General features: G+C 51.1%; 1 non-coding gene across 1 annotated transcript; it reads left to right on the forward strand.

Moving 5' to 3' along the window:
- Window positions 1-8,029: 8,029 nt before the first annotated feature.
- TRNAT-UGU lies at window positions 8,030-8,102 on the forward strand. The gene has a single exon. It is a non-coding gene; the product is annotated as a tRNA-Thr (tRNA).
- The last annotated feature ends 2,811 nt before the right edge of the window (window positions 8,103-10,913 follow it).

Genomic DNA, 10,913 nt, shown 5'->3' on the forward strand with positions numbered 1-10,913 from the left:
CAGAAAAGATGCTTAAATAAATATGTGTTGATTAAGGCATAAACTTCACTAGGACAATTCACTGGAAAGCGCTCAGATCTGAGCTCTAAACCCAAGTACATTCTCAAGCTGCCTAATGAGAGACAAGGTCATCCTTGAAGACATCTCCACATCAGGGCTAATTACAGGTATGTTTCAGGTACTTACTAGGTAAATGCATCTAAGGCATCTAATAAGTACCTGAAACGTAGTGTGCCCTTAGTAAATGCAAGTTCTCTAGCCCAAACCATCCTATCTGAAACTGATGACACCAAATGGCCTGGTAGGGAACAGGCTGAGTTGGCAAAAATACTTTACATCCCAAAGCTCAGAGATCCTGCTCCAGGAGGCTCAACTCTTGGGCAAAGTATGAAAAGACAAGGCGATCTCTGACTCTACAGGGTCCTGAAATGAGGTGTGGGAGACAGTGAGATGCTAACAAATCAGAAACGAGAATTATTTCAAGAACCACTTCCGACCCAAAGGTTTGACCTCAGAAGGGTGCTGGAGACTGTCTAGCACTTTGTCACTGCAGGAAGGTGAGTGTCTAACCCTGAAGCATCACTGGCCCAGACAGCCCTGGTTTAATATCCCAGGGTTAGGGGTCTGGCCTACTCTAAACCAAATGGGAGAAGACAGGGGCTCACTTGGTGGGGTCTGGACCAACAGGTTCACATCCCCCTTACGTGTTGGCAAATTTCTTAACTGGCCATGAGGAAGGCCACCCAGTAGGACGCCCAATGAGCCCATGGCTATTCATAACATGGTGAATGTGTGCAACTCAGGATAAAAACAAAGCTCTGCATCTATGTGAAGGAGTGTATGTGCGTGTATGTGTGTCCTTGGGAGGATGGTTAATGACTGAGCGAGAACTCATTGCATATTCTTTCCAGAGCAGCCTTGAGACACTTTATAATCTGAGGGAAAAGGCAGAAACTCTGCTTCTCCTATGGGGCAGGTGAATCTTCTCCCCACCTGCTTTCTCAGACAGACCTGAGTTGGCCTCCAGACTCTCCTGCCCACCTGTCAGACGACCGTCCGCAGTGGCCGGCCTTTGTTTCCTCAGCTGTACCCTGCGTGTGGTAATACGTGCCTGGCAGGTGTTTGCGCACATGAAACCAAGTGGCGGCAAATGCCCGCTGCTCCAACCATGGGCACCCCTGAGCCACCCCACCCTGGGGTGGCAAGTCTAGGCAGCCACAAGCAAAAGTGAAAAAGAGCAAAAAGTGCTGAAAACGGCATTTGCCCATGTCCCTTTGAGGTCCCTCCTCTGGGTGCAACACTCCCGCCGTCACACAGGGCTGTCTGACCCCTTCATTTGCAAGTGCTCTCAGATTCCAACTGTCGTGAGCTCACTGGGAGCAGTTTTTGCAAGCTCCCTGTCCCTTTTATCCCTACTTTACAGATGACAGCACCAAGGCTGAAACGCAATGACATTTCCAAGGTCAAAGAGCTAGTCGATGGCAGACCTGGAATTCAACACCATTGGGCCCAAAGCCCCCCTTTCACCCCTGTTTTGCTCTGCCCCTTTCTACAGCGTATCTCGCTCCCCCTGCCACTCCGTGGGCATGGCTCCCGGAACGCGGAGACCACTGGGTGGCTCAGTTGGTTAAGTATCTGACTTCAGTTCAAGTCACGATCTCACGGTTCATGAGTTCAAGCCCCGTGTCAGGCTCTGTGCTGACAGATTTTGTGTCTCCCTCTCTCTCTACCCCTCCACTACTTGCACTCTGCCTCTCTCTCAAAAACAAATAAACATTAAAAAAATTTTAAAGAAAGAAAGAAAAAATAGATGCTTGTGAACTTGCATAGGATCCAGTGAGTTCAAATCCAACCCCATCAAGTGAGTGAGAGAGCCCCACGGAGACTGCTCTGGGCCCCCTGAGCAGCTCGATGGCCCCATCACCATGGCAACACCCAGATGGCACCTCCACCTTTTCCCTCCCATCCATTGCCTCCTGTGATCTTCTAACACCCGTAAGGAAAGGGAGCCCTGTCCCAACAGGTGAACACTGAGGCCGGGAACAGTGGCACCTAAGCGTGGGGCCAGGCCTCTCCTCATTGGGAAAGAGCCAACCACACAATGAAAAGGGTGTCCACATGACAACTGCACATTTACATGACAGTCATTAGAGAGGAACATCGGTGCCAGATCCCAGACCTATGGCTGAGCCCAGCTGGTTCTCATTCTCTTCTGAGGCCAGGCCTGCTGCGTGGCTTCATTTAATTGTGTATTTTTATCATTCGGTGTCTGTAGCCGGATGCCTGTGGGCAGTTAATGCCCTTCTCCATCAGTTCGAGCAAGAAAATGTACCTGCCATGGCAGTATTGGCTTCACTGGGCTGCTGACTTATTTTAAGTACTAAATCTTTCCTGTTACTATATTTTTCACTGTGGGGTGTGCGCGCTCCAGCACTGACATTAATAACGGGCGTCCGGGGCCCAGCTCTCCTCTGCTGTGAGAACGGAGCGCCACCTAGCGCCCACTCGCTCCACTGCAGCCAAAATCAACAACCGCGATAACCTTGACAGAGCTCTGGGCTCTTACCGAGAATTTTCACACGCATTCTCCTCGCCTCACGTATCAGGGCTCGCCTAGCAGGATGATACTTATCTTATTTTTTAAGATAAATAAGTTAAGACACAAGGCTCCAGCGAGAAAGCTGAGTCAGTTTTCCACTTGCCAGCCCGCTGTCAGACTTTCCAACGTTGGCGGCTGTCATTTATAAATGATGAGCTATGAGAGAGGAGACCTAATGAAACTCCCAGGTGCCCAGAGCACAACCGTGGAGAAAGACAGCCCTCCCGCGGGACCTGATGCAATCGTCTTGGCGTTATTTAAGCCTTTCATGCCAGCGTCTCTAAGCTTTAGGTGCAAGATTATCCTCACGGCACCTCTCAGGGGCATAATGCCAGGGGTCCTAGCACCTGCAGGCTGCCACAGGAACTCGTATGCAAAGAGGTAGAAACCCCATCCTCCGTGGGGACTGAAAGTAGAGATGCAGCTGTTTACTCTCCCCGGAACTCGCCACTCCCCTGTCTCATCAGTGCAAGAGCCAAGAATTATCATCCCAATATCACCCAACAGCTCTGGCCTTCAAACTCCCAATTATTTTCGGTTACCCAGGGCAGGGGTTTTTTGTCCTTGGTACCACTAGGTTGAATAACTCTTTGGGGGCAGGGGAGGGGTGGACCTGTCGTGCACACTGTAAACGTCTAGCAGCATCTCTGACCGATACCCACTAGATGCCAACAGCATCCCTCTCCCCACCCATCGTGACAATCCAAACATCTCTAGACATTGCCAAATGTTCCCTAGGGGTGCAAAATCACCCTGCTTGAGAACCACCGTTGTAGAAGGCAAGTCCACCAGAATATAAACATCATACTACTAACAACTCCTATTTCTGCTACCACTTAAAAGGAACAAATGACATTATTCTATTTAACCTTCACACTCAAGAAAACAATCTGTGTTGACTCTCTAAGGAAATATTTACCTTACAGATAAAGAAACTGAAGCTCAGAGAGGTTAAGTGACACGGCCAAGGTCACACAGCTGGTAGTGGAAGAGTTACCACTTAAAACCAGGCTTTTGTGACTCTGGAACCCGAGCTCGTCACCAGACCCTGGCACCATAGATCCCAGAGATTTCCAGAATAGTCTTCGTTCTTGACAGTCCTTCCAGAGTATACTGACACTATTCAAGTAATAAAGTCTAGATTTATGTTTAAAGGCATAAAAATGGTAGCCATTCCCCATAAGAACACCAATTCTAAGTGTCAGAGCTGAGGAGATTTTGCTGTAGGGTAATGGCGAGAGCCCTGGGTCCGAGTTCAGACCTTGGGGCCAATAATTGACTCCGGGGTCTTTATTTGGGGTCAATTATCTGAGCTCTCAAAGTCTCTGTGTATTCACCTACAAGATAAAAAGGATTGGTTAGATCAGGTTCTCAGATGTGGCTGCAGAATTTCTGGGGCTTGGGCAATGCCATTTTTTAAAGCCCCCAGATAACTAATGTGCAGCCAAAATGGAGACCCACGAGTCTGGAAGAACGGTAAGAAGACTCTCGAGTTGTGTATTTCTGCCCCGGACTGGATGGCTTCTTTTGTCTCTTCCCACCCGGATCAGAGGGACGCACAAGAGCTCTTTGGGGGAAGTTTTTTGGTCCCACAAGACTGTCCCAAAAGGCTTGAACAACCTCCTAAGATGCCTTCAGTGTCATCCAGTCTCTGAATGAGCCATTTCCAGTATCATTGTACCCACCAAAAGTACGGACCCGCACCCCACTCTCCTCTGGCTGCTGGGGGTTAGAAACTCCTCCAAAACACCGAGGGGAACAGGGAAAATGACAGAAGACAGCTGCGGCAATGAAAGACTATCCTCTTCCTGGCCTCGTGGAGCCCTTGCCTTGTCTGGCTTTAATAAGGTTCATTCTAATCCGTGGTCTTTCAAGAGGTGAGAGAATCTCCTGTTTCTGGACATGACTCACCCACTCCTATGTCAGCTCCCAAAGGAGAGTGATAACGTCTCACTCAGCAGGTGCTCTGGCTACAGAAAAGGGGCTCTGGGCCCTATGAACCCCATGCTCTTTATCCCCTAGGTACGACTAGTAATAAAAGCAATTCATCCCGATTAAGTACCCCCCAGACGCCAGGTGAAGTATTTACATGCATGGTTTCACTCACTCTTCCCACGTGCCCACACGAGATGGTATCATTGTTCACATTATTTTCACCAACCTCTTCTCGTCCCGTTTTACATGCGAGGAAACCAAGCTGCCTGTATTCGCCGTTCATGCTCCCGGCCGTGGGCCCCGCGCTTCCACTAAAAAGCTGCGCAGCTCGGACTCGGGTGCTCGGGCGCCTGCGGGCCGGACCCTCCCCCGCGAGGGGGGCGGGGGGCGGCAAGGAAGGTGGGGCCGCAAACAAGGCTGAGAAGCAGCCTCCCGGAAGTGAGCGGACTCTCAGGAGTGGGGGCCGCGAGGGACACGGCAGAGAGTGTTCACATGGGGAGAAAGTGGTCAGTGGGGTCAGACCCCAAGGTCTTGTCTGCCTAGAGTGGGGCGGGCCCAAGACAGAGGGCAGGTTGGGCGAGGAACAGAGGGAACCAGGGCAGACAAACCCCTGCAGCGGAGGGGTTTTCTTTCCTTTCCTCTCACTTTATGGTCTCTGTGGGAGAGACTCCAGTGCGGTAACAGCTGCTGGCAATGAGGGGTGGGCCTGGGTGGCTCAGCCTCTGACTCTTGATCTTGGCTGGGGTCATGACCTCACAGGTTCAAAGGGTCGAGCCCTGCCTGCGGCTCCGCCCTGAGGGCAGTGGAGCCTGCTCAGGATTCTCTCTCTGCCCCTCCCCCTCAAAATAAATAAGTAAGCTTTTTTTTTTTTTTTTTTTAAGCTAAAGGGAAGGGTCCAGTGACCCGGATGTTCCAGGGATTAAAGGGCGGGGCGTGGCCGGGTGGCTCAGTCGTTGTTTCCGACTCAGGCTCAGGTCATGATCTCCAAGTTCGTGAGTTCAAGCCCCGTATGGGGCTCTGTGCTGACAGCTCGGAGCCTGGAGCCTGCTTCGGATTCTGTGTCTCCCTCTCTCTGCCCCTTCCCCGCTCATGCTGTCTTTCTCTGTCTCTCAAAAATGAATAAACGGTAAAAAAAAAAAAAATTTTTTTTTTTAAAAACGGTGCAGGGGGATGGCTGGTTGGAAGAGGGCAGAAAGCCGGAGGGATCACTGCCTCTGGAGCCAGGGGTACAGCTCCTCCGCCCCAGTCCGAAGGAAAGCGAGAAAGAAGATGGGGATGGGGACCGCGCAGGTCCTGGTGGGCAGTACCTGAAGGGGAGGCGAGGCCCAGTGCCTCACCGTCTGCCCCCATGACCACCCCAGGCAGCACGACCCTATCGCCCCTCGGTACAGGTGCAGCCTTGGAGGTGCAGTAACTTCGGTGCCGCCAGCAGGGGGCAGAGCTGGGCTGGGAACCTAGTCTCTCCGAGGCTGAAGCTGAAGCACCCACTGCAGTTCGGCGGAGGGCGGCCGGGACCAGGTGTCCCCAGGTGTCCCCGGATTCGAACTGAGGTCTTGCCAGACCCCAAAGCCCAAGATCTTTCCCCTGCCCGCCGCCCCCTCGAGTTTGATCTGGAAGGGCTGGGGGCAGCCCACCAAATGGGACTTTGAGCTACCAAATTCGTTCTGCAATCCAGGTATCAAGGTAACGGGAGGCTAGGGGTGCATTTCCTCGATCTTTTTCCTCGGTCTTCGTCCCCCCGCCCCCATCCTCCCACCCAGAACAACCTGAACACCACCAGGAACCCCCTGGCACTGCGAAGTGGGAGCCCCTGATCCAAGGCCGTCCCTGAACCGCTGGCGCACATTATCTCCAGACTCAGTCCCTCTCCCCCCACCTCTCTCTCTCAAAATAATAAGTAAACATTAAGGTTATTTTTAAAAAGAAAAGAAACGAAACACGGGGAGAAGCCGGCCATCTACCAGTGCCAAGGAGAGAGGCTGGGATTGATCCTCCCTCAGAACCTTCCAAAGGAAACAACCCTACCCACACCTTGCGTCGAACACACAGCCTCCAGAAGCCTGAGACAATACACTTCTGTTGCACCCGCGGGTGATACTTCGTTAGGCAGCCCTAGAAAACTAATAACACTCTCCAGACCACCTCTGAGACGGTGAATAAGCCAGCTCTGATGCTCTTGGGAAAATGACACGAGGCGCTGAAATCAGGCTCAGATGTTCCACGCGGAAGAAGCCTTACATGTAAAGAGAAACGGAGGTGCCAGCGAGGTTAGCCTGGGGGAGAGGAAAAGGTTGTTTACCAAAAAAAAAAAAAAAAAATGAAACTGAGGAGTTTGGCCTTTATCCTGAGTACAACAGAAAGCTCCTGGAGGGTCCTAGAGCGGAGGAAGAACAAAGGCCACGCATTAGGACAGTGAACCTCAGAGCAAAGGGCAGGGGAAGCAGAATAAGAAAAGCAGACGGGCCAAGGAGACACAAGGGTGTTCCCAAAATTCCAGCTGGGATGGAGAGGCAGTGGAAGTAGAGGGGAGTTGAGAGGCCGTCTCCCCCAAGCACTTGCATGATTTCTCCCGGCTTAGGACCTGAACATAGATGTCGTTCACTCAGCCATTTACTGAGCACCTACTACGTGCTACACACTGGTCTGGGCGTTGGCCGCAAGGAACTGACACGCTAATGGGGAGACAGTAAAGAATAATAGAGTACATTATCTAACAGGAAAGACAGTTAACACGTTAGGGGGTAAACGGGACAGGATAAGGAGGATAGCGCAGTTTCAACGAGCGGGTCAGGAAGGGTTTGTTGAGTAAGTGAATGTGAGCAGACCCTTGAAGGAGGTAAGGGAGCGAGGCAGGCAGCCCGCTGGGCCAAATGACCTTCATTCTCTCCTTCACGAAGGAATGGGTCATGCTGTGACCATAACTTCATTCCTTCGGTCAATAGTTCATTAAGCAAAAAAGAATGAGGTACAGTTTCAGGATCCCAATCATTAAAGAAACAACAGGAACAGAGCTTTATTTATTCACCCTACCCCCGAAGTCTAGAGGTATGTGAGTACTCAACAGATACTGTTCAATCAGTTGATTCATCCATAATCAATAGCTTAATTTATGAGAAGCAAAGACCCCCCCCATTTCCCTGTAAGTATTAAACTTGATACAATTTGTCATATAAACAATGAATTGGAGGCTTTTTTCACATGTAAAAGAACCACTCCTAATACGATCAGAACATGATTTCATTTTTACATTTTCCCTTCCAGCCCTTGTCTGTATGCTTCACTTACGGAGGTATGATTTCGTGTTTCGTAATCATAAGCCTAGGACGTTGAGGGTTTTTTTAATGTTTGTCATATTGTAGGCATTTTTCTCCAGCAATTCATAGTCTTTATGATTATCACTGATAGTGGATGCACGAAGTCAGTTGTCTTCAGAGTGCCAGCAAAAGCAACATTGCTTCCAATGTCCCTGGATTAAAGCAGGACAGGTAACGAGTTGGCTCCATAGCTCAGTGGTTAGAGCACTGGTCTTGTAAACCAGGGGTCGCGAGTTCGATCCTCGCTGGGGCCTCTTGTGGACTTATGCTTTTCTTTGTTTTTTTTTTTAAATCCTCCCCTTCACGGACTACAAACTCCAAAATGGAAGAGCGGTTTCTGAAAACGTTACTTCTGGAAGATTAAAAATGACTCTTCCTGAAATGCAAATGATGGGCGTCCTTAAGGTGCTTCAGAGGCGACCCGGAAGAGAAAATCCTGGCCCGACACGAAGAGCAGGAAAAAAAAAAAAAAAAAAAAAAAAAAAAAAAAGCCGTCCTCGGCGACCCCAGAGCAGGAGACACGAGGCTCCACGGACTCGTTTTCAACGCCCCGCAAGCCGAGAACCAGCTGCGCGTTAGGACAAGCTGGAGGGGGGAGGGGGCGTCCGCGGCGGGTTCAAGGGGACGCGGGCGGGGCGGGCCCGGGACGCGGGCGGGGGCGGGGGCGGGGGCGGAGCCGGCGCCGCGCCCGCGGTGACGCCGAGCGGCCGGCGGGCGGCGCTGCCGCGCCGGTTCCCGCTCGCCTCCCGGGAGGCCGGCGAGCGCGCGTCCCGCCGCCCTCCCCGCCCGGCCCGAGCGCGGCCAGCGTGGCCGGGGCGCAAGCGCGCGCGGCGGCCGCCACGTGGCAGCCGCGCCCCCGCGCCCGGCCCGGCTCCGCGCGCCTGTCCTCGCGGAGGGAGGGGGAGCGGCTCCCGGAACTAAACCGCCCGGGGCTGCTGGGGGAGGCCGCCTGGGCCGTCGCGGGAGTCTTTCCCGAGTACGCGGAATTTCCCCGCCCCGGCTTTCTGGTCCCACGTTTCCGGGCTGGGGCTGAGATCGGACTAGCTGCAAAGTAGCCGCTAGCCCCCGTGGACGCCGAGGGTCCGAAATGTGGTCGGCGTCGATCGGGTTGTTGAAAGAGTACAATTCACTCGGGTAGAGAAAATTTAGTACCAAAAGAGAACGTAAGTTCTCCCATCAGTTAATTTTTGATTGCTGGCGTGTTGAAAGAATACCGGATGAAATAAAATACGTAATTACATTAACCTTACTTATTTTTCTTAACGTGGCTACTAGAAAATCTGTAATTCGCCCCGGTTGCAGCTCCCGTGTGTTTCTGTTAGGTGGTGCAGGTTTAGAGAGCCAGAGTCCTGTGACCTAAAGTTCAAGTGAATTCTTAACCTGCGCTCACACCAGGTGAACCGGTGGGCAGAGTCTCCTTCATCTGTGGGTCTCCCAGAGCCAGCACTGTGTTGGGCGAAAAAGTGAAGAATGGCAGTGCTTGAGGTGGAATTAAGTATCTCCCCAACCTAATGTGAAACTCCACAAGAGCAAGGGAATTTTTTTTTTTCTTTTAAATTTTTGTTTGAGTATAGTTGGCACATGTTGTTCCGTTCAGGTGCACAAGTGATTCACCTTCTCTATGCTGTGCTCCGCCCAAGAGTAGCTACAGACAGTATGTCTGTCACCATACATACAACACTATTACAATATCATGGACAATGTTCCCTATGCTGTGCCTTTTATCCCCGTGATTTATCCATTCCGTAACTGAAAACACACCTCCGGATCCCCTTCACCCATTTTGCCCCATGCACCCTCCTCTCCTCCCCTCTGGCTCCCATCACTTTGTTCTCTGTATTGACGGATGTGATTCTGCTTTTTGTCTGTTTTTTAGACTCCACGTATGAATGAAATCATACGGAATTTGAAGAGAATGTATTTCTTCAGTTGAGTTAGCTTTGAAAATAACACAGCTGTTAGACTTTCCATCTCGGCTTGCAGGATTTTAGCTCTGGAAAAACACACTCGTGCTTTTGTTGGTTATCGGCCCTTCTGTGTTCCGGGTAGCTGCTGCCAGGGATGCTGCGGAGGTGAGATGCTCAGAGCGCCCTGAGTAAATAGGCCCCCACTGGTGCGAAAAAGAAACTTCCATAATGATCACTTCTAGAAGGGTCAGCTCTTCACTGACACTGAATGCCGTTCTGCACAGCCATTTCAGATCCCCAAATACTGTAATACCGAGACTGCTTACTTCGAGTTATTTGGTCATCAAGTAACAGAGTTAGTACGGAGAAAGATGCCTTTGAAGCATTCCAGTCCCTTCTCCCTCCAGCATGACCCGTCCTCATGCTTCCTTCCCCTTCCCCCTCCTCCAGCCGGTCTCTAGAAAGAGCAAGCATGTGCATGTGTGCCTTTTTCTGAACTTTCCTACACCTTGGCCTCCAAGGAAGCCCAAAACCATTTAGGCTATGACCTAGTGATTGTTCCCTCACGGGGCCAGCCTCTTTGTGACAGCTCGCAGGCATTGCCATCTTCCAGAAGATAAAGCCACTTTGCCAGAGAGGAATACGCTGCCTCTCCCCAGCTTCCTGGCATCTCAGGGATACCCATTCAGTTCCCTTCTCTAGACCCGCCAACCCTCCTATTCAAAACCCGTGTTCAGAAGGCCTGGACCCTGAAGGACACGGTCCTTTATTTTGACACAGTTCCCCCAGGGCTCAAAACACTTCCAGGTCAGACTCTATTTTTGCCACATGTCTTTGAAGAAAGATTGTATTTTTTTCCTGTAATGAGGAAAAAAATGAGGCGAGCAAGCTCAAATATTTGTCCCAGACGTAGGTCCAATCTCCCCGACTGACCCGGGATGTTCAGCCACCTTTCAACAGAACGACCCAGGGTAGAATTCCTCCCACGCTTATGTTGGTGTCTTCATCTAAGAAGATGTAAAAAGTATAAAACACCAGAGCTGGTGAGATCCTGAGGTTTATGTCTATCCTAGAGAGTGTTCATAAGAGTTCCAAAGGTAGGCAGAAGTAAAACAAAAGCCATGGGATAGGGCAAAGGAAGTGGCTAAAAAAAGATCT

The sequence above is a fragment of the Lynx canadensis genome, chromosome F1 (genome assembly GCF_007474595.2).
Source record: "Lynx canadensis isolate LIC74 chromosome F1, mLynCan4.pri.v2, whole genome shotgun sequence".
NCBI lineage: Eukaryota > Metazoa > Chordata > Mammalia > Carnivora > Felidae > Lynx > Lynx canadensis.